The sequence below is a fragment of the Pongo pygmaeus genome, chromosome 4 (assembly GCF_028885625.2).
Source record: "Pongo pygmaeus isolate AG05252 chromosome 4, NHGRI_mPonPyg2-v2.0_pri, whole genome shotgun sequence".
NCBI classification, from domain to species: domain Eukaryota; kingdom Metazoa; phylum Chordata; class Mammalia; order Primates; family Hominidae; genus Pongo; species Pongo pygmaeus.
This window is the reverse complement of record NC_072377.2, coordinates 65,599,091-65,624,669: the sequence shown is the minus strand read 5'-3', so window position 1 is coordinate 65,624,669 and position 25,579 is coordinate 65,599,091. Positions and strand designations below refer to the sequence as shown.

Genomic DNA, 25,579 nt, shown 5'->3' with positions numbered 1-25,579 from the left:
AATGCACAAGCCTCAGTAGCTGATTTGATCAACTGGAAGAAAGGGTATCAGTGATGGAAGATCAAATGAATGAAATGAAGCGAGAAAAGAAATTTAGAGAAAAAAGAATAAAAAGAAACAAACAAATCCTCCAAGAAATATGGGACTATGTGAAAAGACCAAATCTGCGTCTGATTGGTGTACCTGAAAGTGACGGGGAGAATGGAACCAAGTTGGAAAACACTCTGCAGGATATTATCCAGGAGAACTTCCCCAATCTAGCAAGGCAGGCCAACATTCAAATTCAGGAAATACAGAGAACCACCACAAAGATACTCCTCGAGAAGAGCAACTCCAAGACACATAATTGTCAGATTCACCAAAGTAGAAATGAAGGAAAAAATGTTAAGGGCAGCCAGAGAGAAAGGTTGGGTTACCCACAAAGGGAAGCCCATCAGACTATCAGCTGATCTCTCGGCAGAAACTCTACAAGCCAGAAGAGAGTGGGAGCCAATATTCAATATTCTTAAAGAAAAGAATTTTCAACTCAGAATTTCATATCCAGCCAAGCTGAGCTTCAGAAGTGAAGGAGAAATAAAATACTTTACAGACAAGCAAATGCTGAGAGATTTTGTCACCACCAGACCTGCCCTAAAAGAGCTCCTGAAGGAAGCACTAAACATGGAAAGGAACAACTGGTACCAGCCACTGGAAAAACATGCCAAATTGTAAAGACCATCGAGACTAGGAAGAAACTGCATCAACTAACGAGCAAAATAACCGGCTAAGATCATAATGACAGGATCAAATTCGCACATAACAATATTAACCTTAAATGTAAATGGGCTAAATGCTCCAATTAAAAGACACAGACTGGCAAATTGGATAAAGAGTCAAGACCCATCAGTGTGCTGTATTCAGGAAACCCATCTCATGTGCAGAGACACACATAGGCTCAAAATAAAGGAATGGAGGAAGATCTACCAAGCAAATGGAAAACAAAAAAAGGCAGGGGTTGCAATCCTAGTCTCTGATAAAACAGACTTTAAACCAACAAAGATCAAAAGAGACAAAGAAGGCCATTACATAATGCTAAAGGGATCAATTCATCAAGAAGAGCTAACTATCCTAAATATATATGCACCCAATACAGGAGCACCCAGATTCATAAAGCAAGTCCTTAGAGACCTACAAAGAGACTTAGACTCCCACACAATAATGGGAGACTTTAACACCCAACTGTCAACATTAGACAGATCAACGAGAGAGAAAGTTAACAAGGATGTCCAGGAATTGAACTCAGCTCTGCACCAAGCAGACCTAATAGACATCTACAGAACTCTGCACCCCAAATTAACAGAATATACATTCTTCTCAGCACCACACCGCACTTATTTCAAAATTGACCACATAGTTGAAAGTAAAGCACTCCTCAGCAAATGTAAAAGAACAGAAATTATAACAAACTGTCTCTCAGACCAGAATGCAAAAAAACTAGAACTCAGGATTAAGAAACTCACTGAAAACTGCTCAACTACATGGAAACTGAACAACCTGCTCCTGAATGACTACTGGGTACATAACGAAATGAAGGCAGAAATAAAGACGTTCTTTGAAACCAACGAGAACACAGATACAACATACCAGAATCTCTGGGACACATTCAAAGCAGTGTGTAGAGGGAAATTTATAGCACTAAATGCCCACAAGAGAAAGCAGGAAAGATCTAAAATTGACACCCTAACATCATAATTAAAAGAGCTAGAGAAGCAAGAGCAAACACATTCAAAAGCTAGCAGAAGGCAAGAAATAACTAAGATCAGAGCAGAACTAAAGGAGATAGAGACACAAAAAACCCTTCAAAAAATCAATGAATCCAGGAGCTGGTTTTTTGAAAAGAGCAACAAAATTGATAGACCGCTAGCAAGACTAATAAAGAAGAAAAGAGAGAAGAATCAAATAGACGCAATAAAAAAATAATAAAAGGGATATCACCACTGATTCCACAGAAATACGAAATACCATCAGAGAATACTATAAACACCTCTACGCAAATAAACTAGAAAATCTAGAAGAAATGGATAAATTCCTCGACACCTACACCCTCCCAAGACTAAACCAGGAAGAAGTTGAATCTCTGAATAGACCAACAACAGGCTCTGAAATTGAGGCAATAATTAATAGCTTACCAACCAAAAAAAGTCCAGGACCAGATGGATTCACAGCCGAATTCTACCAGAGGTACAAGGAGGAGCTGGTATCATTCCTTCCGAAACTGTTCCAATCAATAGAAGAAGAGGGAATCCTCCCTAACTCATTTTATGAGGCCAGCATCATCCTGATACCAAAGCCTGGCAGAGACACAACCAAAAAAGAGAATTTTAGACCAATATCCCTGATGAACATTGATGCAAAAATCCTAAATAAAATATTGGCAAACCGAATCCAGCAGCACATCAAACAGCTTATCCATCATGATCAAGTGGGCTTCATCCCTGGGATGCAAGGCTGGTTCAACATACGCAAATCAATAAACGTAATCCAGCATCTAAGCAGAACCAATGACAAAAACCATATGATTATCTCAATAGATGCAGGAAAGGCCTTTGACAAAATTCAACAACTCTTCATGCTAAAACTCAATAAATTAGGTATTGATGGGACGTGTCTCAAAATAATAAGAGCTATCTATGACAAACCCACAGCCAATATCATACTGAATGGGCAAAAACTGGAAGCATTCCCTTTGAAAACTGGCACAAGACAGGGATGCCCTCTCTCACCACTCCTATTCAACATAGTGTTGGAAGTTCTGCCCAGGGCAATCAGGCAGGAGAAAGAAACAAAGGGTATTCAATTAGGAAAACAGGAAATCAAATTGTCCCTGTTTGCTGATGATATGATTGTATATCTAGAAAACCCCATCATCTCAGCCCAAAATCTCCTTAAGCTGATAGGCAACTTCAGCAATGTCTCAGGATACAAAATCAATGTGCAAAAATCACAAGCATTCTTATACACCAATAACAGAGAAATAGAGAGCCAAATCATGAGTGAACTCCCATTCACAATTGCTTCAAAGAGAATAAAATACCTAGAAATCCAACTTACAAGGGATGTAAAGGACCTCTTCAAGGAGAACTACAAACCACTGCTCAATGAAATAAAAGAGGATACAAACAAATGGAAGAACATTCAATGATCATGGGTAGGAAGAATCAATATCACGAAAATGTCCAGACTGCCCGAGGTAATTTATCGATTCAATGCTATCCCCATCAAGCTACCAATGACTTTCTTCACAGAATTGGAAAAAACTACTTTAAAGTTCATATGGAACCAAAAAAGAGCCTGCATTGCCAAGTCAATCCTAAGCCAAAAGAACAAAGCTGGAAGCATCACGCTACCTGACTTCAAACTATACTACAAGGCTACAGTAACCAAAACAGCATGGTACTGGTACCAAAACAGAGATATAGATCAATGGAACAGAACAGAGCTCTCAGAAATAATACTGCATATCTACAACCATGTTATCTTTGACAAACCTGACAAAAACAAGCAATGGGGAAAGGATTCCCTATTTAATAAATGGTGCTGGGAAAACTGGCTATCCATATGTAAAAAGCTGAAACTAGATCCCTTCCTTACACCTTATACAAAAATTAATTCAAGATGGATTAAAGACTTAAATGTTAGACCTAAAACCATAAAAACCCTAGAAGGAAACCTAGGCATTACCATTCAGGACATAGGCGTGGGCAAGGACTTCATGTCTAAAACACCAAAAGCAATGGCAACAAAAGCCAAAATTGAGAAATGGGTTCTAATTAAACTAAAGAGCTTCTGCACAGCAAAAGAATCTATCATCAGAGTGAACAGGCAACCTACAAAATGGGAGAAAATTTTCGCAACCTACTCGTCTGACAAAGGGCTAATATCCAGAATCCACAATGAACTCCAACAAATTTACAAGAAAAAAACAAACAACCCCATCAAAAAGTGGGCAAAGGATATGAACAGACACTTCTCAAAAGAAGACATTTATGCAGCCAAAAGACACATGAAAAAATTCTCATCATCACTGGTCATCAGAGAAATGCAAATCAAAACCACAATGAGATACCATCTCACACCAGTTAGAATGGCAATCATTAAACAGTCAGGAAAAAACAGGTGCTGGAGAGGATGTGGAGAAATAGGAACACTTTTACACTGTTGGTGGGACTGTAAACTAGTTCAACCATTGTGGAAGTCAGTGTGGCGATTCCTCAGGGATCTAGAACTAGAAATACCATTTGACCCAGCCATCCCATTACTGGGTATATACCCAAAGGACTTTAAATCATGCTTCTATAAAGACACATGCACATGTATGTTTATTGCGGCATTATTCACAATAGCAAAGACTTGGAACCAACCCAAATGTCCAACAGTGATAGACTGGATTAAGAAAATGTGGCACATATACACCATGGAATACTATGCAGCCATAAAAAATGATGAGTTCATGTCCTTTGTAGGGACATGTATGAAATTGGAAATCATCATTCTCAGTAAACTATCGCAAGAACAAAAAACCAAACACCACATATTCTCACTCATAAGTGGGAATTGAACAATGAGAACACATGGACACAGGAAGGGGAACATCACACTCTGGGGACTGTTGTGGGGTGGGGGGAGAGGAGAGGGATAGCATTAGGAGATATTCCTAATGGTAAATGATGAGTTAATGGGTGCAGCACACCAGCATGGCACATGTATACATATGTAACTATCCTGCACATTGTGCACATGTACCCTAAAACTTAAAGTATAATAAAAACAAATCATGCTGAATTAGCTTTTTGATGTCCTGATTGATCCAGGACATAGTTTGCTAGTATTTTGTTGAGGATTTTTGCACCTATGTTCATCAAGGATATTGGCCTGATGTTTTCTTTCCTTCTTCTGTTTCTTCCAGGCTTTGGTATCAGAATGATGCTGGCCTCATAAAATAAGTTAGGGAGGAGCCCCTCTGCATCAGTTTTTTTGAATAGTTTCAAATAGAATTGTACCAGCCAGCTCTTTATATGTCTGGTAGAATTTGCCTGTGAATCTTTCTAGTCCTGGGCTTTCTCTGGTTGGTAGGAGTTTTGTTACTGATTCAGCTTCAGAACTTGTCATTGGTCTGTTCAGGATTTGAATTTCTTCCTAGTTCAATCTTGGGAGGTTGTATGTTTCCAGGAATTAACCCTGAAAAATTCTAGGTTTTCTAGTTTGTATGCATAAAGGTGTTCGTTATAGTCTCTGAGGGTTTTTTGTATTTGTCTTGGGTTGATGGTAATGCCCCTTTACCATTTCTGATTTTGTTTATTTGGATCATCTCTCTTTTTTTTCTTTGTTTGTCTAGCTAGCGGTGTATCAATTTTATTTATTCTTTCAAAAAACCAACTCCTGGATTCATTGATCTTTCATTTTTTTTTTTTTGCATTTCAATTTCATTCAATTCTGTTCTGATTTTGGTTATTTCCTTTCCTCTGCTAGCTTTTGGGTTGGTTTGCTCTTTTTCTGTTTCCTCTAGGTGTGATGTTATGTTGTTAAATTAAAATCTTCATAACTTTTTGATGTGAGCATTTAGTACTATAAACTTTCCTCTTATCACTGCCTTAACATTGATAAGAGAGAGATTCTGGTATCTTGTATGTTTGTTCTCATTAGTTTCAAATAATTTCTTGATTTCTGCCTTCATTTCAATGTTTATCCAAAAGTCATTCAGGAGCAGGTTGCTTATTTTCCATGTAATTGTATGGTTTTGAGTGATTTCCTTAGTACCAATGAAATGGTTTGGCTCTGTGTTCCCACCCAAATCTCGCCTTGAGTTGTAATTGTCATAATCCCCACATGTCAAGGGTGGGGCCAGGTGGAGGTTATTGGATCATGGAGGTGGTTTCCCCCATGTGGTTCTTGTGATAGTGAGTTCTCATGAGATCCGATGGTTTTATAAGCATCTGGCATTTCTCCTGCTTGCACTCACTCCATCCTGCCACCTTGTGAAGAAGGTGTCTGCCTTTCCTTTGCTTTCTGCCATGATTGTAAGTTTCCTGAGGCCTCCCAGGAGTGCAGAACTGTGAGTCAATGAAACTTTCTTCCTTTATAAATCACCCAGTTTCAGATATTTCTTCATAGCTGTGTGAGAATAAACTAATACAACTGATTTCTATTTTTATTAAGCTGTGGTCTGAGAGTGTGGTTGGTATGATTTCCATTTTTTTGAACTTGCTAAGAATTGTTTTATGACACATTGTGTGGTTGATTCTAGAGTATGCACCATGTGCAGATGAGAATAATGTATATTCTGTTGTTTTTGGTTGGAGAGTTCTGTAGATGTCTGTTAGGCCAATTAGGTCAAGTGTCAAGTTCAGGTGTCGAATATATCTTTGTTAGTTTTCTGCCTCAATGATCTATCTGATACTGTGAATAGGGTGTTGAAGTCTCCCACTATTATTATGTGGTTATCTAAATCTCTTTGTAGGTCTCTAAGAACTTGTTTTATGAATCTGGGTGCTCCTGTGTTGGATGCATATATATTTAGGATAGTTAGGTCTTCATATTGAATTGAACCCTTTACCATTATGTAATGCCCTTGTCTTTTTGATCATTGTCAGTTTACAGTCAATTTTGTCTGAAATTATAATACAAACCCATGCCTTGCTTGGTATAATTTTCTTCATTCCTTTACTTTGAGCCTATGAGTGTCACTGCATGTGAGATGGGTCTCTTGAAGATAGCATACAGTTAGGTCTTGTTTCTTCATCCAACTTGCCACTCTGTGTCTTTTAATTGGGACATTTAGCCCATTTACACTCAAGGTTAACATTGACATGTGTGGAGTTGATTCTGTCATCATGTTGTTAGCTGGTTATTATGCAGACTTGATTGTGGAGTTGCTTTATAGTATCAGTGATCTATGTCCTTAAGTGTGTTTTCACGGTGGTGGGTAATGTTCTTTTCTTTCCATATTTGGTACTTCCTTATGGACTTCTTATAACGCAGGTCTGGTGGTAATGAATCCCCTTAGCATTTGCTTCCCTGAAAAAGATCATACTTCTCCTTTGTTTATGAAGCTTAATTTAGCCAGATATGAAATTCTTGGTTGAAATTTCTTTTCTTTAAGGATGTTGAATATAGGCCTCTGGCCTCGTCTGGCTTGTAGTGTTTCTGCTGAAAGGCCTGCTGTTAGCCTGATGGAGTTTCCTTTGAAGGTGACTTGCCCCTTCTCTCTGGCTACCTTCAACATTTTTTCCTCCATTTCAGCCTTGGAGAATGTGATGACTGTGTGTCTAGGGGATGATTGTGTTGAATAGTATCTCGCAGGGGTTCTCTGCCTTTTTTTGAATTTGAATGTTGGCCTCTGTAGTGAGGGTGGAGACATTTTCATGAGCAATATTCTCAAATATGTTTTCCAAGTTGTCCTTTCACTCCCTGTCTTTCAGGGATATCAATGAGTTGTAGATTTGGTCTCTTTACATAATCCCATATTTCTTGGAGGTTTGTTCTTTCTTTTTTATTCTTTTTGTCTTCAATTTTGTCTGACTGAGTTAATTCAGAGAACTGGCATTTGAACTCAGATTCTTTCCCCATCTTGGTCTATTCTGTTGTTAATACATGTGGTCATATTATGAAATTCCTGAAAGAAGTCTTTTTTTTTCTCTGTCACATTAGTTTATTTCTTTCTTAAAATGGCCATTTCATCTTTCAGCCCCTATGTTGTTTTATTTTATTTCTTAAATTTCTTGGATTGGGTTTCAACTTTCTCCTGAATCTCTATGATCTTTGTTCCTATCCATATTCTGAATTCTATGTCTGTCATTTCAGCCATCTCAGCCTGGTTAAGAACCATTGCTGGGGAACTAGTGCAATCATTTGGAGGTAAGAAGACACTCTGGGTTTTCGAGTTGCCAGAGTTGTTGTGCTGGTTCTTTCTCATCGATGCGAGCTGACATTTATTCTGTCTTTGAAGTTGCTGTCCTTTGGATGGACTTTTTGGTTTGATCTTCTATGATGACGTTGGGGTTTGATTGTGGTATAAGGTGGGTTCAGTCTACTTGCTTCATTTTTGGAAGGTTTTAGGGGGCCAAGGCTCAGCTCAACACTTTTGGCTGCATGCTCTAACTCTGGGGGGACAGTACCAGGCCTCTGGCTTTGTTTCCTGGTCCCTCAAGGTTAGCAACCTGCTGTGGTTGAAGGGTAAAGAAGTTCCTGGTCTGCTAGTCACAACATTTCAGTGGGGTGTGCTGGCCAAAGCACTTCACTGGAGTGATGGCAGCAGGATCCATGCTTGCTTGTGCATGTCAGCAGCCACAGCAGTGCAGTGAGTTGCATGCATGTTTGCTGCGGTGGGGGCACTGGTGGGAATGGGGCAGTGGCATTCCTTTGCATGCTCAGGCAGTGGTGTACTGGGGGCCTGTTGCTGGTGGGGGTGACGTTGCCTGAAATATGGTAGTTGTTGTGACTAGAGGGGAGTGAGTTAGCTTGAGAAGAGCCATGGAATTACTGGCCAAGATTTAGGGCCTGTTCCCATAAGCTTGGTAATATACATTTTCTTTTGGTAATTAAGAAATCCATGATGTACCCATATTTTGTGAAAAACCCGAGTTAACAACATCTGTATAAATAAGACGAAAGGTTTTGAAGGAAATGAGAAGGATAAAAAAACAGTGATTTTTTTTCAGACTGTTTGAGGAGGCTGGAAGAAAGGTATTCATTTGAAAATATGTGAATATTTAGATATCTCGGAGGTTTATGTATTTATTATGTGAACTAGCTAAGGGAAAAATTTTTCCTTTTATTATTATATTGATTTTATTTATTTATCTATTTGTTTATTTATTATACTTTAAGTTCTGGGGCACATGTGCAGAACATGCAGTTTTGTTACATAGGTACACACGTGCCATGGTGGTTTGCTGCACCCATCAACCCGTCACCTACATTAGGTATTTCTCCTAATGCTATCCTTTCCCTAGCTCCCAACCCCTGACAGGCCCTGGTGTGTGATGTTCCCCTCCCTGTGTCCATGTATTCTCATTGTTCAACTCCCACTTATGAGTGAGAACGTGCAGTGTTTGGTTTTCTGCTCTCCCATTAGTTTGCTGAGAATGATGGTTTCCAGCTTCATCCATGTCCCTGCAAAAAACAAGAATTCATCCTTTTTTATGGCTGCATAGTATTCCATGGTGTATATGTGCCACATTTTCTTAATCCAGTCTATCATTGATGGACATTTGGGTTGGTCCCAAGTCTTTGCTATTGTGAATAGTGCCACAATAAACATACATGTGGGTGTGTCTTTATAGTAGAATGATTTATAATCCTTTGGGTATATACCCAGTAATGGGATTGCTGAGCCAAATGGTATTTCTAGTCCCAGATCCTTGAGGAATCGCCACACTGTCTTCCACAATGTTTGGACTAATTTACACTCCCACCAGCAGTGTAAAAGTGTTCCTATTTCTCCACATCCTCTCCAGCATCTGTTGCTTCTTGACTTTTTAATGATCACCATTCCAACTGGCATGAGATTGTATCTCACTGTGGTTTTGATTTGCATTTCTCTAATGACCAGTGATGATGAACATTTTTTCCTATGTTTGTTGGGGGCATAAATGTCTTCTTTCAAGAAGCGTCTGTTGATATCCTTTGCCTACTTTTTGATGGGGTTGTTTGTTTTTTCTCGTAAATTTGTTTAAGTTCCTTGTAGATTCTGGATATTAGCCCTTTGTCAGATGGATAGATTGCAAACATTTTCTCCCATTCTGTAGGTTGGCTGTTCACTCTGATGATAGTTTATTTTGCTGAGCAGAAGCTGTTTAGTTTAATTAGATCCCATTTGTCAACTTTGGCTTTTGTTGCCATTGCTTTTGGTGTTTCAGACATGAAGTCTTTGCCCATGCCTTGAGTGGTATTGCCTAGGTTTTCTTCTAGGATTTTTATGGTTTTAGGTCTTATGTTTAAGTCTTTAATCCATCTTGAGTTAATTTTGTTATAAGGTGTAAGGAAGGAGTCCAGTTTCAGTTTTCTGCATATGGCTAGTCAGTTTTCCCAACATCACTTATTAAATAGGGAATCCTTTCCCCATTGCTTGTTTGTGTCAGGTTTGTTGAAGATCAGATGGTTGTAGATGTGTGGCGTTATTTCTGAGGCCTCTGTTCTGTTCCCTTGGTCTGTATATCTGTACCAGTACCATGCTGTTTTGATTACTGTAGCCTTGTAGTATAGTTTGAAGTCAGGTAGCGTGATCCCTCCAGCTTTGTTCTTTTTGCTTAGGATTGTCTTGGCTATGTGGGCTCTTTTGTGGTTCCATATAAAGTTTAAAGCAGTTTTTTCTAATTCTGTGAAGAAAGTCAGTGATAGTTTGATGGGGATAGCATTTCTATAAATTGCTTTGGGCAGTATGGCCATTTTCATGATATTGATTCTTCCTATCCATGAGCATGGAACATTTTTCCATTTGTTTGTGTCCTCTTTTATTTCATTGAGCAGTGGTTTGTAGTTCTCCTTGAAGAGGTCCTTCACTTCCCTTGTAAGTTGAATTCCTAGGTATTTTATTCTCTTAGTAGCAGTTGTGAATGGGAGTTCACTCATGATCTATCTGTTATTGATGTATAGGAATCCTTGTGATTTTTGCACATTGATTTTTATCAGACTTTGCTGAAGTTGCTTATCAGCTTAAGGAGATTTTGGGTTGAGACAATGGGGGTTTCTAAGTATATGATCATGTCATCTGCAAACAGAGACAGTTTGACTTCCTCTTTTCCTATTTGAATACCCTTTATTTCTTTCTCATGCCTGATTGCTCTGGCCAGAACTTTCAATACTATGTTGAATAGGAGTGGTGAGAGAGGGCGTCCTTGTCTTGTGCCGGTTTTCAGAGGGAATGCTTCCAGTTTTTGCCCACTCAGTGTGATATTGGCTGTGGGTTTGTCATAAATAGCTCTTATTATTTTGAGATACATTCCATCAATACCTAGTTTATTGAGAGTTTTTAGCATGAAGCGGTGTTGAATTTTGTCGAAGGCTTTTTTTGCATCTATTGAAATAATTATGTGGTTTTTGTCATTGGTTCTGTTTATGTGATGGATTATGTTTATTGATTTGCATATGTTGAACCAGACTTTCATCCCAGGGATGAAGCCGAGTTGACCATGGTAGATAAACTTTTTGATGTGCTGCTGGATTCGGCTTGCAGAATTTTATTGAGGACTTTCGCATCGATGTTCATCAGGGACATTAGCTTGAAATTTTCTTTTTTTGTTGGGTCTCTGCCAGGTTTTGGTATCAGGATGATGCTGGCCTCATAGAATGAGTTAGGGAGGAGTCCCTCCTTTTCAATTTTTTGGAATAGTTTCAGCAGAAAGAGTACCAGCTCTTCTTTGTACCTCTGGTAGAATTCAGCTGTGAATCCGTCTAGTCCTGGGCTTTTTTTTAGTTGGCAGGCTATTTATTACTCCCTCAATTTCAGAACCTGTTATCGGTCTATTCAAGGATTTGACTTCTTCCTGGGGTAGACTTGGGAGGGTGTATGTGTCCAGGAACTTATCCATTTCTTCTAGATTTTCTAGTTTATTAGCGTAGAGGTGTTTATTGTTTTCTCTGATGGTAGTTTGTGTTTCTGTGGGATCAGTAGTGATATCCCCCATATCATTTTTTATTGCATCAATTTGATTCTTCTCTTTTTTCTTCTTTATTAGTCTGGCCAGTGGTCTATCTATTTTTTTGATCTTTTCAAAAAACTGGCTCCTGGATTCATTGATTTTTTGAAGGATTTTTCGTGTCTCTATCTCCTTCAGTTCTGCTCTAATCTTTGTTATTTCTTGTCTTCTGCTAGATTTTGAATTTGTTTCCTCTCGCTTCTCTAGTTCTTTTAATTGTGATGTTAACATGTCAATTTTAGATCTTTCCTGCTTTCTCTTGTGGGCATCTAGTGCTATAAATTTCCCTCTACACAGTGCTTTAAATAAGTCCCAGAGATTCTGGTATGTTGTGTCTTTGTTCTCATTTGTTTCAAAGAACATCTTTATTTCTGCCTTCATTTTATTTACCCAGTAGTCATTCAGGAGCAGGTTGTTCAGTTTCCATGTAGTTGTGCAATTTTGTGTGAGTTTCTTAATCCTGAGTTCTAATTTGATTGCACTGTGGTCTGAGAGACTGTTTGTTATTATTTCCATTCATTTGCATTTGCTGAGGAGTTCTTTACTTCCAATAATGTGGTCAATTTTAGAACAAGTGCAATGAAGTGCTGAGAAGAATGTATATTCCATTGATTTGGACTGGAAAGTTCCATAGATGTCTATTAGTTCTGCTTGTTCCAGAGCTGAGTTCAAGTCCTGAATATCCTTGTTAATTTTCTGTCTCATTGATCTGTCTAATATTGACAGTGGGGTGTTAAAATCTCCCATTATTGTTGTGTGGGAGTCTAAGCCTCTTTGTAGGTCTCTAAGGACTTGTTTTATGAATCTGGGTGCTCCTGTATTGGGTGCATATATATTTAGGATAGTTAGCTCTTCTTGTTAAATTGATCCCTTTACCATTATTTAATGGCCTTCTTTGTCTCTTCTGATCTTTGTTGGTTTAAAGTCTGTTTTATCAGAGATTAGGATTGCAACTCCTGCTTTTTTTTTGCTTTCCATTTGCTTGGGAAATATTCCTCCATCCCTTTATTGTGAGCCTATGTGTGTCCCTGCACGTAAGATGGGTCTCCTGAATACAGCACACTGATTGGTCTTGACTCTTTATCCAATTTGCCAGTCTGTGTCTTTTAATTGGGGCATTTAGGCCGTTTACATTTAAGGTTAATATTGTTATGTGTGAATTTGATCCTGTCATAATGGGTTATCTTGCCCATTAATTGATGCAGTTTCTTCATAGTGTCAATGGTCTTTACAATTTGGCATGTTTTTGCAGTGGCTGTTACCGGTTGTTCCTTTCCATGTTTAGTGCTTGCTTCAGGAGCGATTTTAAGGCAGGCCTGGTGGTAACAAAATCTCTCCGCATTTGCTTGCCTGTAAAGGATTTTATTCTCATTTGCTTATGAAGGTTAGTTTGGCTGGATATGAAATGCTGGGTTGAAAATTCTTTTCTTTAAGAATGTTGATTATTAGTCCCCACTCTCTTCTGGCTTGTAGAGTTTCTGCCGAGAGATCTGCTGTTAGTCTGATGGGCTTCCCTTTGTGGGTAACCCGACCTTTCTCTCTGGCTGCACCTAACATTTTTTCCTTCATTTCAACCTTGGTGAATCTGATGATTATGTGTCTTAGGGTTGCTCTTCTTGACAAGTATCTTTGTGGTGTTCTCTGTATTTCCTGAATTTGAATGTTGGCCTGCCTTGCCAGGTTGGGAAGTTCTCCTAGATAATATCCTGAAGAGTGTTTTCCAACTTGATTCCATTCTCCCCGTCACTTTCAGGTACACCAATCAAACATAGATTTGGTCTTTTCACATAGTCCCATATTTCTTGGAGGCTTTGTTCGTTCCTTTTTATTCTTTTTTCTCTAATCTTGTCTTTTCGCTTGATTTCATTAAGTTGACCTTCAATATCTGATATCCTTTCTTCTGCTTATTGATTTGGCTATTGATATTTGTATATGTTTCATGAAGTTTTCGTGCTATGTTTTTCAGCTCCATCAGGTCATTTATGTTCTTCTCTAAACTTGTTATTCTAGTTAGCAATTCGTCTAACCTTTTTTCAAGGTTCTTAGCTTCCTTGTATTGGGTTAGAACATGCTCCTTTAGCTCAGAGGAGTTTGTTATTACCCACCTTCTGAAGGCTACTTCTGTCAATTTGTCTAAGTCATTCTCCAACCAGTTTTGTTCCCTTGCTGGCGAGGAGTTGTGATCCTTTGGAGGAGAAGAGGTGTTCTGTTTTTTGGAATTTTCAGCCTTTTTGTGCTGGTTTCTCCCCATCTTTGTGGGTTTATGTACCTTAGATCTTTGATACTGCTGGCCTTCTGATGGGGTCTGTGAGTGGATGTGCTGTTCCTTTCTGTTTGTTACTTTTCCTTCTAACAGTCAGGCCTCTCTGCCCAGGTCTGCTGGAGTTTACTGGAGGTCCACTCTTGACCCTGTTTGCCTGGGTATCACCAGAGGAGGCTGCAAAACAGCAAAGATTGTTGCCTATTCTTTCCTGTGGAAGTTTCGTCCCAGAGGGGCACCTGCCAGAGGCCAGTCAGAGCTCTCCTGTATGAGGTGTCTGTCAGCCCCTACTGGGAGGTGTCTCCCAGTCAGGATACGCGGGGGTCAGGGACCCACTTGAGGAGGCAGTCTGACCCTTAGCAGAGCTTGAATGCTGTGCTGGGAGGTCTGCTGCTCTCTTCACAGCTGTCAGGTAGGGACATTTAAGTCTGCTGAAGCTGCACCCACAGCCACCCCTTCCCCCAGGTGCTCTGTCCCAGCGAGATGGGGGTTTTATCTATAAGTCCCTGACTGGGGCTGCTGCCTTTTTTTCAGAGATGCTCTTCCCAGAGATGAGAAATCTGCCTGTCTGGCCACAGTGGCCTTGCTGAGCTGCAGTGGGCTCCACCAAGTTGGAACTTCCCAGTGGCTTTGTTTACACTGTGAGGGGAAAACCGCCTACTCAAGCCTCAACAATGGCGGACTCCCCTCCTCCCATCAAGCTCGAGTGTCCCAGGTCAATCTCAGACTGCTGCTGTCCTGGCAGTGAGAATTACAAGCCAATGGATCTTAGTTTGCTGTGCTCTGTAGGGGTGGGACCTGTCAAGCCAGATTATTTGGCTCCCTCACTTTAGCCCCCTTTCCAGGGGAGTTAATGGTTCTGTCTTGCTTGCGTTCCAGGCACCACTGGGGTACGGAAAAAAACAAAACAAAACAAAACAAAACTCCTGCAGCTAGTTTGGTGTCTGCTCAAATGGCCGCCCAGTTTTGTGCTTGAAACCCAGAGCCCTGGTGGGGTAGGCACCAGAGGGAATCTCCTGGGCTGCGGGTTGCAAAGAGAAAAGTGCAGTGTCTGGGCCGGAGTGTGCATGGTTCTTCAGGCTCGGTCTCTCACTGCTTCTGTTGGGTAGAGGAGAAAATTCCCCAACCCTTTGCGCTTCCCAGGTGAGGCGACACCTCATCCTGCTTTGGCTCACCCTCAGTGGGCTGCACCCACTGTCCAACCAGTCCCAGTGAGATGAACCAGGTACCTCAGTTGGAAATGCAGAAATCACCTGCCTTCTGAATCGATCTCGCTGGGAGCTGCAGACCGGAGCTGTTCCTATTCGGCCATCTTGCCAGCAATCCTATATTCAATTTTCCTTTTTATATGAGGAATCTGACCAATTTATGTTGTTTAAACATTGAGACTTGGGTGGGGTTAAACATTAGAGGTTATTTTAAAGGATAATATCAGGGTTTACCTATAAATTTAAACTAAAGTCATGAAATTTTTATTTTTGCCTTTGATCCACTGGTATTAGGTCTATACAATGCTCCTATCCACTCCAGAAGACAAACAGATGTTTCTATGAATCTGAAACTAACTCAGCAAATGTAGCCTCACTTTCTAAGTGGCGTTTTGGCTGTGGAACAGAAGATACAGATACCTGGAGATTAGAAATGTGCGAGTAATCACTTATAGAAGTAAATGCTTATTTGTAGGCCGGGTGCAGTGGCTCACACCTGTAATCCCAGCACTTTGGGAGGCCAAGGTGGGCGGATCACCTGAGGTTGGGAGTTTGAGACCAGCCTGACCAACATGGAGAAACCCCGTCTCTACTAAAAATACAAAATTAGCCAGGTGTGGTGGCACGTGCTTGTAATCCCAGCTCTGGGGAGGCTGAGGCAGGAGAATTGCTTGAACCTGGGAGGTGAAGATTGTGGTGAGCTGAGATCGCTTCATTGCAAGCCAGCCTGGGCAACAAGAGCAAAACTCCACGTCAAAAAAAAAAAAGAAGAAAAGAAAAGGCTTATTTTAATGAATTGGACTCAGATTAGCTAATAGAAATTGCCTACGTGTGAACCTTCATATTTCCTATGTATGGGGAATGTTATGAGGTATGCTGGTGGGAACACAGGAGAGCACATGGAATGATTATCCCCCACTTGCAGAATTTCTTGTTTGGCTAGAAAGGGAACATACTTGTACAAAAGGCATAAAAAGATGTTTAAAGAGGCGAGCAAAGGCTCAGAGAGTAAGAGAAAGGAGAGACTACAGAAATATTCCATAAAGAAAGATTCAGGAAGAAGTGTGTCAGAAGTAGAGCAAGAGCAAAGGTTGGATTTGCTGACTGCTACTAATCCATTTCTCAGGAGCAGATGCACATGGGAGGTTATAATGTCGGTATCTGTTAGAACCCTATTCTGTTGGCCAGAAGTCAATCACACAGCCCCACTTTTCGCTAGGGTGCCTGGAAAATAGTTTACCTGTGTTCCTGGAAGGAAAGTGAGGCTTTTTTGAGCATTTAACCAGTCTCTGCTGCACGCCCACTGGAACTTTGCAGAATAAACTTCAGTCCCTCTCCTCCTCATTCATTTTTTAAACCTTCCCTTCTCCAAGTGAGACACTGTTAGTTCTATCAACTATTATTCATATGTTTATTTTTGTTCCCAAACCTTCTACTATCCTGGCCATCATGAAGCAAACATTCTTGATTTTTATTGTTCTTCTCAAAATGAGATGCTCACTGGAGAACATAATACTCTAGATGTGATTTTTTTAAATGCTGGTAAAGTGGGATTATTGTTTTCACTGATTTCATAACTATAAGGTGAAAGAGAGGGCCAAGATTGGGGACTTTGCATTTTTAAAAAAAGAAGAGAATTTGAAGAAGGAAAAGGGTCTCCAGGATGCCACTTCAGTATGGCAGCTATGGGAAGCACTAGTGGTAAGGTGCTATTCTTTCCTACTTCTCCAAGAGGAAAAAGGGTACTCACACTCACAAATCAATTCATTTTCATCAATACTCCAAAGTGAAGTCAAGGAAAATAGGTGCACTCAAATGATGTTACTTATATATTAGATTATGGATTTAAATAAAACACCAAGGATTTCTGTATTAAAATCTTTTTATTGTGATATTAACTAGTCCACATGTCTTACATAGTATCTAGGTCTTATGATCAATAATTTGGCCAGTAGTCCAAATTATTACATGATATATAAGCAAATTAGCATTGCTATAAGAAACTAAAATTTATCACCTGCTGCTAATATGGCACTGATGTTGTACCATTTCAGCATATCCCTATGGCCCCCATTCCTGATGTTTTCATCTGTAGATCCAGTGAGGAGAGAAAAAAATGAGTCTTTTTTTCCTTTTCTTTTCTTTCAACAGTTGTGTTTTCAGTGTTCTCTTTTAAGAAATATTATAACCCTGAGGGAGTGGATGTTCTTATCGGAGAAGAGAACTGGTTGAAAATGATTTAGTTTCCGAATTCCTAGAAGAAGGGAAAAAGCCTAAGTGTCCATCTCTATATCTAGTCTACTAATGGGATTACCTATTTCAAATATATATATATTTTTTCTAAATTGAGTTTTTAATGTCAAAGTTTCAGGATCCACTGGTTTCCATAGTTTTAGTTTGTCCAGTTGTTTATGGTTAGACTCATTGTGAACAGTGACCATTATACTTCTCTTATTCTATAAATGTGGCTGCTTTTGAGAGTGGAAGTTGTAGGAAACAGAATTCATTGTAATCTGAATTTAAATTTAGCTTCCTGTTGCAGCTCCTCCCCTCCCCCTCCTCCCTCATGTTTCTCCCTGTCTTCAGACTGTCTTTCAGAGGCAGATGCTATGCCCATAAGTGACATTTATTGATTTGAGTATTAGTGACTTCTTCTTGACAGACTCACCCATAACAATATTTAAGTAATAGTAACAGTTTCCCACCAAGAACTCAGAATAAACTAAACAGTGAGTATCTAGGAAGAAAGCCATGTACTTTTAGAGCTCAATATGTATATAATATATGTGAAGGCAAACATAGAGGCAACATAAATACCTATTCTACTTGGTTGTAATCTGCCAATTTATATTTTTCGGAGAAGAGTTTATCCCTAAATCACTGAGAGGCAGAGTAGGATATCTGGGGCAAATGGTGGTGGGCGGGGGGCAGGTTTGTTATCTGGAAGAAAGATTGGGAGCCAGGGAGGATTTTCAAATTCGAATCCCTCAGCTCAGTCTTGGGGCATTTGTTTTGCCATCTGAATTGTCTTGGAACCCAGAGAAAAACCGGTTGTGAAAACTACAGATGCAATTTTCTTCTTTGGCTTTTCCCATAATACTATAATTATAAACCATGCTGTGTTAGAGTGGAACATTCTTTGGAGAGCATCCTAAAGTGCACTTTGATCAAATTTTGCCTTATGTGGCAACATTTAGAAACACAAGCCTTTGTGGGGTTTCTGGCTCTTCTTTTTACTGATGGGCTGATAATCTTATAACAGCATTAGTTTTGCCACCAATTACCAAAGATTTGTTATTATTGGTTTTTAAAGTTGGACAATCCTTAAATGTCTACAGCAACATTAGAAACAGACCCACAAGGGGGTGGGTCAGACTAGTTTGGAAACCTCCAATCTTGGCTATTTCGTACCTCGGAATTCAACAAGGAATGTTGGAAAATTTTCAAAATAAAATTAATTTAAATTCAGTTTTGAAAGATTATACTATAGAACACATTGAAAAAGAGAAGGTTAGCTGGAAAGTCAAACATGATAGAATTTGAAAATTACTAGGCTTTAAGGTATGAAAATGTTTCCCATATGTTGGGACAGAATTTGTATTCTCTTTTTTCTCAGTGGCATTTTATGAGACTATATACTGCTGCTCTTCTGTATAAATAAAATAGAAACATCTCCGTTTTTAACTTGTCATGGAAATAAGTAATGGCCTGTGAACAAAATGACTTTCTTTTCTTTTGTTTTGTTTTGATGGAGTTTGGCTCTTGTTGCCCAGGCTGGAGTGCTATGGTGCTATCTCGGCTCACTGCAACCATAGCCTCCTGGGTTCAAGTGATTCTCCTGCCTCAGCCTTCTGAGTAGCTTGGATTACAGGTGTCCACCACCATGCCCAGCTAATTTTTGTACTTTTAGTAAAGACGGGGTTTCACCATGTTGGCCAGGCTGGTTGCAAACTATAGGCTTTCACTCTCCGTGCTTTACTATTTCAGTTAATTTTGAGGGGCATAATTTGTGGGGACATTGTAATTATTTGCCATTACTTTTCATGGCAAAAACAGCAATTGCTTTTGGACCAACCTAATATTTCCTTTGCTAATCTAGTGTGACTTCGGGACAGTGATAAATAAAGGTTGGGGAAGAAAGGGCTGACTAGTAAATGCAGACAGAGTTGATGCAATTTCACAGTCCCATTGACGTGTTCTATGGGCCATTTCACTTTCAGATGGTTTGTCTGGCTGAATTTAGAGGCTAACCTCTGGAGTTTTGCCTTTCTTCTTGTGACCTGAGAATTTGCTGGCATGTACAAGTCAATTTTCTTAATAGCTTTTCTTGATTAGTCTATAGCTTCTCCAGTGAGTTGGTATGTCACATTTACTTATACTAAAATCTTACACGAGACATATTTGGGTGTCTTTGGCATCAAACCTCTTTTAATCATTTGTCTTTCTTGTCTAGAGCTAGTGTCATAATATTTTCATTGTTACAGGTTTCTAATACACTTTAAGATCTAGAATGACATAACTCCCATTGTATCTTTCTCCTTTTTATCTTTTAAGAAAAAGAATTACCATGGAAAATAATGCTTCTGTTTCTGTGTCTTTGTTTAAAGTATTTACAACTCTTATTTTGTTGTGATTTTTTTTCTTTTAATATATTCCTGAACTTTATTTATATATTTAATTAGTTATATTTGCATTTTTAAAAAGTGAGATAGGTGTATCTTTTCAAAAATAATCATTGTCAGGTATGGTGTTAGGTTTGTAATAGCTATTAGCTATTACATTACTTTTAATGACAACAATCACAAATACTTTTGCAACAACGTAATATAATGAATACAGTAGGCTTCCATTGTTTATCTATGTTGTGAAATATAGTGTAATTCTGAAATAACTTACTTCTTATACAATTTTTGTTTTGCTTTTTTGGTTTAGATCGACTTTTCTAAAAGCCTTTTTCTTTTGTTTCTGCTATATATTTGTTTTCCTATGTTCTGGTTTCGATTTGTTTCTGGATCAGTTTCATCACTTCATATTTTCTTACATTATTGCCACTGCATTAGTCTATCACGTTAATCAGAATAGGATTGTATATGCTATTGTTTTGTATATTTTTAATCTTGTTTCTATATTTGGTCAAATCTACTTTGTCATTTTTAATGAAATCTAAATTTTCTTGTCTTACTCTTGCAGAGTTCTACTTACTTAATTGCTGTTTTTCTGCTTTTATTTTTATTAACTCATTTTTTCCAACCTTCCTGGGGGTCCTGATCTTTTTCTAGGTTATTAAATGAATATGTCATTCTGTTTTGATTTTTATTGATTCGTTCTTGTGACTTTTCTTCAGGTTATTTTGTTGACCTTTATTGAACTTCTCCAGTTTATTGAGTTGAATATTTTGTTGTTTTATTTTATTCAATTTTTAAAACGATGAGAACGCTGAATGCCATGGGTTTTTTTCCTTTTGAGTCCATCCTTTACCACACATCATTAGATTTTATATAGATTTTTCAGTTGTTCTTAACTTTAAAATAGTTTGTAATTGCAATTTGGATTTATTCTTTAGCCTGTGCCATTTAGAAATGTTTTATTTTAAGGTTTACCTTTGCGTTTTTATTTTTAAAGGTTATCTTCTGATATTAATTCCACTGGATTATGTGTATGTCTTTCACATACTTATGCATTCTTGTGGTTTACATAATTTCTATGTTTTATAGCTTTCATCTGCCTCTATCTAATATATGAACAATTTTTGATCAACTTTTTACAAAAGTATTTTCTTTATTTGAAGAATCCAAACTTTTAAATGTAACTGTTAGACCAACTTCATTAATTGAATTTACTCATATGCTTTATGATCCTTTTAATTTTCCAGCTACTTTTTCTCTTTAAGAGAGTTTTGTTAGACTTTAGTACTGTATTTCTATTAGTTTCTTCTTACAGTTATAACTATGTGTGTGTGTGTGTGTGTGTGTGTATACACACATTATATATATATTTATATACACACATTGTAATATGTAATGTCTCACGGGCTACAACATTTTCTTAGAGTCTATATTTTATTTGAAGCTAGAATATATTTTTTTTTTAAGTAAGAAGTTTTATTTCTTCCTGGAATCTTGCAGGACTTTTTTCTGTTTACTCAGTAGTTTAAAAAGTGCCAGATATGTTAAGGTTTAGGTCTTTTACTGATTTATTTTTTCCCTGGAGCCATGTCACCCATTTTCCTGAGATCAGGAAAGTTTTCTTGGGATATGTATTTGGTTATTGTTTCTGTTTTATTTCTCTGGACTCTCCTCTAGGAATACTGATGAGCTATATGTTAGCTCCCTAGTCTCTGTTTTTCAATTCTTTCTTCTTGTCTGTCGTACTTTTCTTTTCCTTTCTCCCTGTAAAGGCTTATAGAACTGTTAAATAATGCTTAAGCCCACTGTCTTTCTTCAGTATCAATTAATTCTTCTACTTTGCTTTTAGTTTCTATGTAATCTTCCTTTAAAAAAAATTCTCTCTCCCTTTTCATTTTACCCACTGTCCATTGCCTTGTTTAACCTGCCTGGAATCCTCTTCATTTCATCCTGTTTTCTTTTCATAAAGGCCAATCTCTTGGTTCTTTATTAAGGACACCAAGTAGTCTCTGAGTTTTTCTTTTGGATTCTGCAGTAAAAATTTTTCAGAGGTTTGTTCTGAATTTTTGGAGCACTATTCTCTTTCCCCTGTTGTGTGTTTTGTGTGTGTGTGTGTATATCTCTCACAACTAAAATAAGTAGAGAATCAAATATATATACATATATATATGTATTTTACTCAATTTTAAGTAAAGCCAAAAAGATACCCAAGTTGAGTGGGTTTTTTTGGTCCATTTCTTTTTCTATTACAATGGTGGTGAAAACTTAATATCCAGTTTACAGTTTAATGAATATTGTTGGGTTTAGTTGCCATTTCAATGACCATTTACTGTTAATTTTTATTTAAAGTATCTCCTCTCAGTTGGCTTTTGATCATTCAGCTCCTGCAGCCTGATTCTTTGATACTATAAGAAGTTATACATGGCATCTGTAATTCTCAACCTATCAGGATTGCTCCTCTGCGCTCTGTTCACCTTTTCTCTCCATTTCATCAACCAAAGGCTCTACCTCTGCAGACTAAGCCTTTTGGAACATGTGGCTTTACGGGCCTCTCTCCCTTACTTTCTGCTCACTTTTTTTCTTAAATATGCTGGAATGGTGGGAGAAAGAGCATTTGCCTCTAAGTAAAATTCCCCAAACCAAGAACTCTGGGTCCCTTTTACCCAATAAAGAAAAGAAGGAGTGCTTGCTTTGGCAGAACATACACTAAAATTGGAACAACACAGAGAACATTAGCATGGCCCCCACACAAAGATTACATGCAAGTTCCTGAAGCATTCCATATTTTCTTACGTAATAGTAAAGGGTTCAATTCAACAAGAAGAGATAACTATCCTAAATATATATGCACCCCATACAGGAGCACTCAGATTCATAAAGCAAATTCTTAGGGACTTACAAAGAGATAGACTCCCACACAATAATAGTAGAAGATTTTAACACCTCACTGACAATATTAGACAGATCATTGAGACAGAAAATTAACAAAGATATTCAGAACCTGAACTCACCTCTGGATCAAGCAGACCTGATACATATCTACAGTATTCTCCACTAAAAACAACAGAATATACATTCTTTTCATTGCCATACAGCACTGACTCTAAAATTAATCATATAACCAGAAGTAAAACACGCCTCGCAAATGCAAAACAACTGAAATCATAACAGTCTCTCAGATCACAGCACAATCAAATCAGAACTCAAGATTAAGAAATCCAGACATAACCACATAATTACATGGCAATTGAACAACCTGCTCCTGAATGACTCTTGGGTAAATAATGAAATTAAGGTAGAAATCAAGAAGTTCTTTGAAATTAATGAGAAAAAAGAGACGTCATACCAGAATCTCTGGGCTGTAGCTAAAGTGGTGTTAAGAGGAAAATTTAGGCTGGGCACGGTGGCTCACGCCTGTAATCCCAGCACTTGGGGAGGCCAAGGTGAGCGGATCATTTGTGCTCAGGAGTTCAAGACCAGCCTGGCCAACATGGTTAAACCCTGTCTCTACTAAAAATACAAAAAGTAGCTGGGTGTGTGGCATGCATCTGTAGTCCCAGCTACTTGGAAGCCTGAGGCAGGACAATCTCTTGAACCTGGGAGGCGGAGGTTGGAATGAGCGAGATTGTGCCACTGCACTCCAGCCTGGGTGACAGAGTGAGACCCTGTCTAAACAAAACAAAACAAAACAAAACAAAACAAAACAAAAAACAGAAATTTATAGCACTAAATTCCCACATCAAAAGTCTGGAAAGATTTCAAATTAACAACCTAACATCACAACTAAAGGAACTAGAGAATCAAGAGCAAACAAAACCCTAAGCTAGCAGAAGACAAGAATAACCAAGATCAGTGTTGAATTGAAGGGGATAGAGACACAAAAAAATCCTTCAAAATGTCAACAAATCCAGGAGTTGGTGTCTTGAAAAAAATTAATAAAATAGACCACTAGCTAGACTAAAAAAGAATAAAAGAGAGAAGGATCAAATAAACACAATCAGAAATGATAAGGGGGATATCACCACTGACTCCACAAAAATTCAAATAACCATCAGAGAATACTTTAAACACCTCTATGTACATATATTAGAAAAACTAGAAAAAATGGGTAAATTCCTGGACACATACACCTTCCCAAGACTGAATCAGGAAGAAATTGAATCCCTGAACAGATCAATAACAAGTTCTGAAATTGAGACAGTAGTAAGTAACCTACTAACCAAAAAAAGCCCAGGACTAGATGGATTCACAGCTGAATTCTACCAGAGGTACAAAGAAGAGCTGGTACTATTTCTGCTGAAACTATTCCAAAAAATTGAATAGGAGGGACTCCTCCCTAACTCATTCTATGAGGCCAGCATCATCCTGATACCAAAACCTGGCAGAGATATAACAAAAAAAGAAAACTTCAGGCCAATATCCTTGATCATCAATATCCTTGATGAACATTGATGCAAAAGTCCTCAATAAAATACTGACAAAACAAATCCAGCAGCACATCAAAAAGCTTATCTGCCATGATCAAGTTGGCTTCATCTCTGGGATGCAAGGTTGTATCAACATATGCAAATCAATAAATGTTATTTATCCTATAAAAAAACTAAAGACAAAAACCACATGATTATCTCAATAGATGTAGAAAAGGCCTTTGATAAAGTTCAACATCCATTCATGTTAAAAACTCTCAATAAGCTAGATATTGAATGAACATACCTCAAAATAATAAGAGCCGTATATGACAAACCCACAGCCAATATCATACTGAATGGGCACAGAACAAGGATGCCCTCTCTCACCACTCCTATTCAACATAGTATTGGAAGTTCTGGCCAGGGCAATCAGGCAAGAGACAGAAATAAAGGGTATTCAAATAGGAAGAGAGGAAGTCCAATTATCTTTGTTTGCAGATGATATGATCCTATATCTAGAAAACCGATAGTTTCAGCCCAAGTTATCAGATTAAGCAACTTAATCTGATAAGCAACTTCAGCAGTCAGGATACAAAATCAATTTGCAAAAATTGCTCGTATTCCTGTACACCAACAGCAGGCAAGCAGAGAGCCAAATCATGAATGAACTCCCGTTCACAATTACTACAGAAAGAATAAAACACCTAGGAATACAGCTAGCAAGGGAAGTGAAGGACCTCTTCAAGGAGAACTACAAACCAATGCTCAAAGAAATCAGACATAACACAAATGGAACAACATTTCATGCTCATGGATGGGAAGAATCAATATTGTGAAAATGGTCATACTGCCTAAAGTAATTTATATATTCAATGCTATTCCCATTAAATTAGCATTGACATTCTTCACAGAATTAGAAGAAACAACTTTAAAATTTGTATGGAACCAAAAAAGAGCCCAAATTGCCAAGACAAGCCTAAGCAAAAAGAATAAAGCTGGAGGCATCATGCTACCTGACTTCAAAATATACTACAAGGCTACAGTAGCCAAAACAGCATGGTATTGGTATAAGAACAGACACAGAAGGCTGGGCGGGGTGGCTCACACCTGTAATCCCAGCATTTTGGGAGGCCTAGGCAGGCAGATCATGAGGTCAGGAGTTTGAGACCAGCCTGACCAACATGGAGAAACCCCGTGTCTACTAAAAATACAAAAATTAGCCAGGTGTGGTGGCATGCGCCTGTAATCCCAGGTACTCAGGAGGCTGAGCCAAAAGAATTGCTTGAACCTGGGAGGTGGAGGTTGCAGAGCTGAGATCGTGCCACTGCACTCCAGCCTGGGCAACAGAGTGAGACTCCATCTCAAAAAAAAAAAAAAAAAAAAAGAACAGACACATAGACCA

At 38.5% G+C, this 25,579-nt stretch overlaps 1 protein-coding gene and 1 non-coding gene across 4 annotated transcripts in view; both read left to right on the top strand.

Annotated features, from left to right (window-relative positions):
• Positions 1–25,579, top strand: part of PDE4D (phosphodiesterase 4D) — a 1,555,180-nt gene that overhangs the window by 218,953 nt on the left and 1,310,648 nt on the right. The gene's annotated exons all lie outside the window — the stretch shown is intronic.
• Positions 22,451–22,557, top strand: LOC129037653 (U6 spliceosomal RNA). Its single transcript, XR_008502891.1, has one exon. It is a non-coding gene; the product is annotated as a U6 spliceosomal RNA (small nuclear RNA).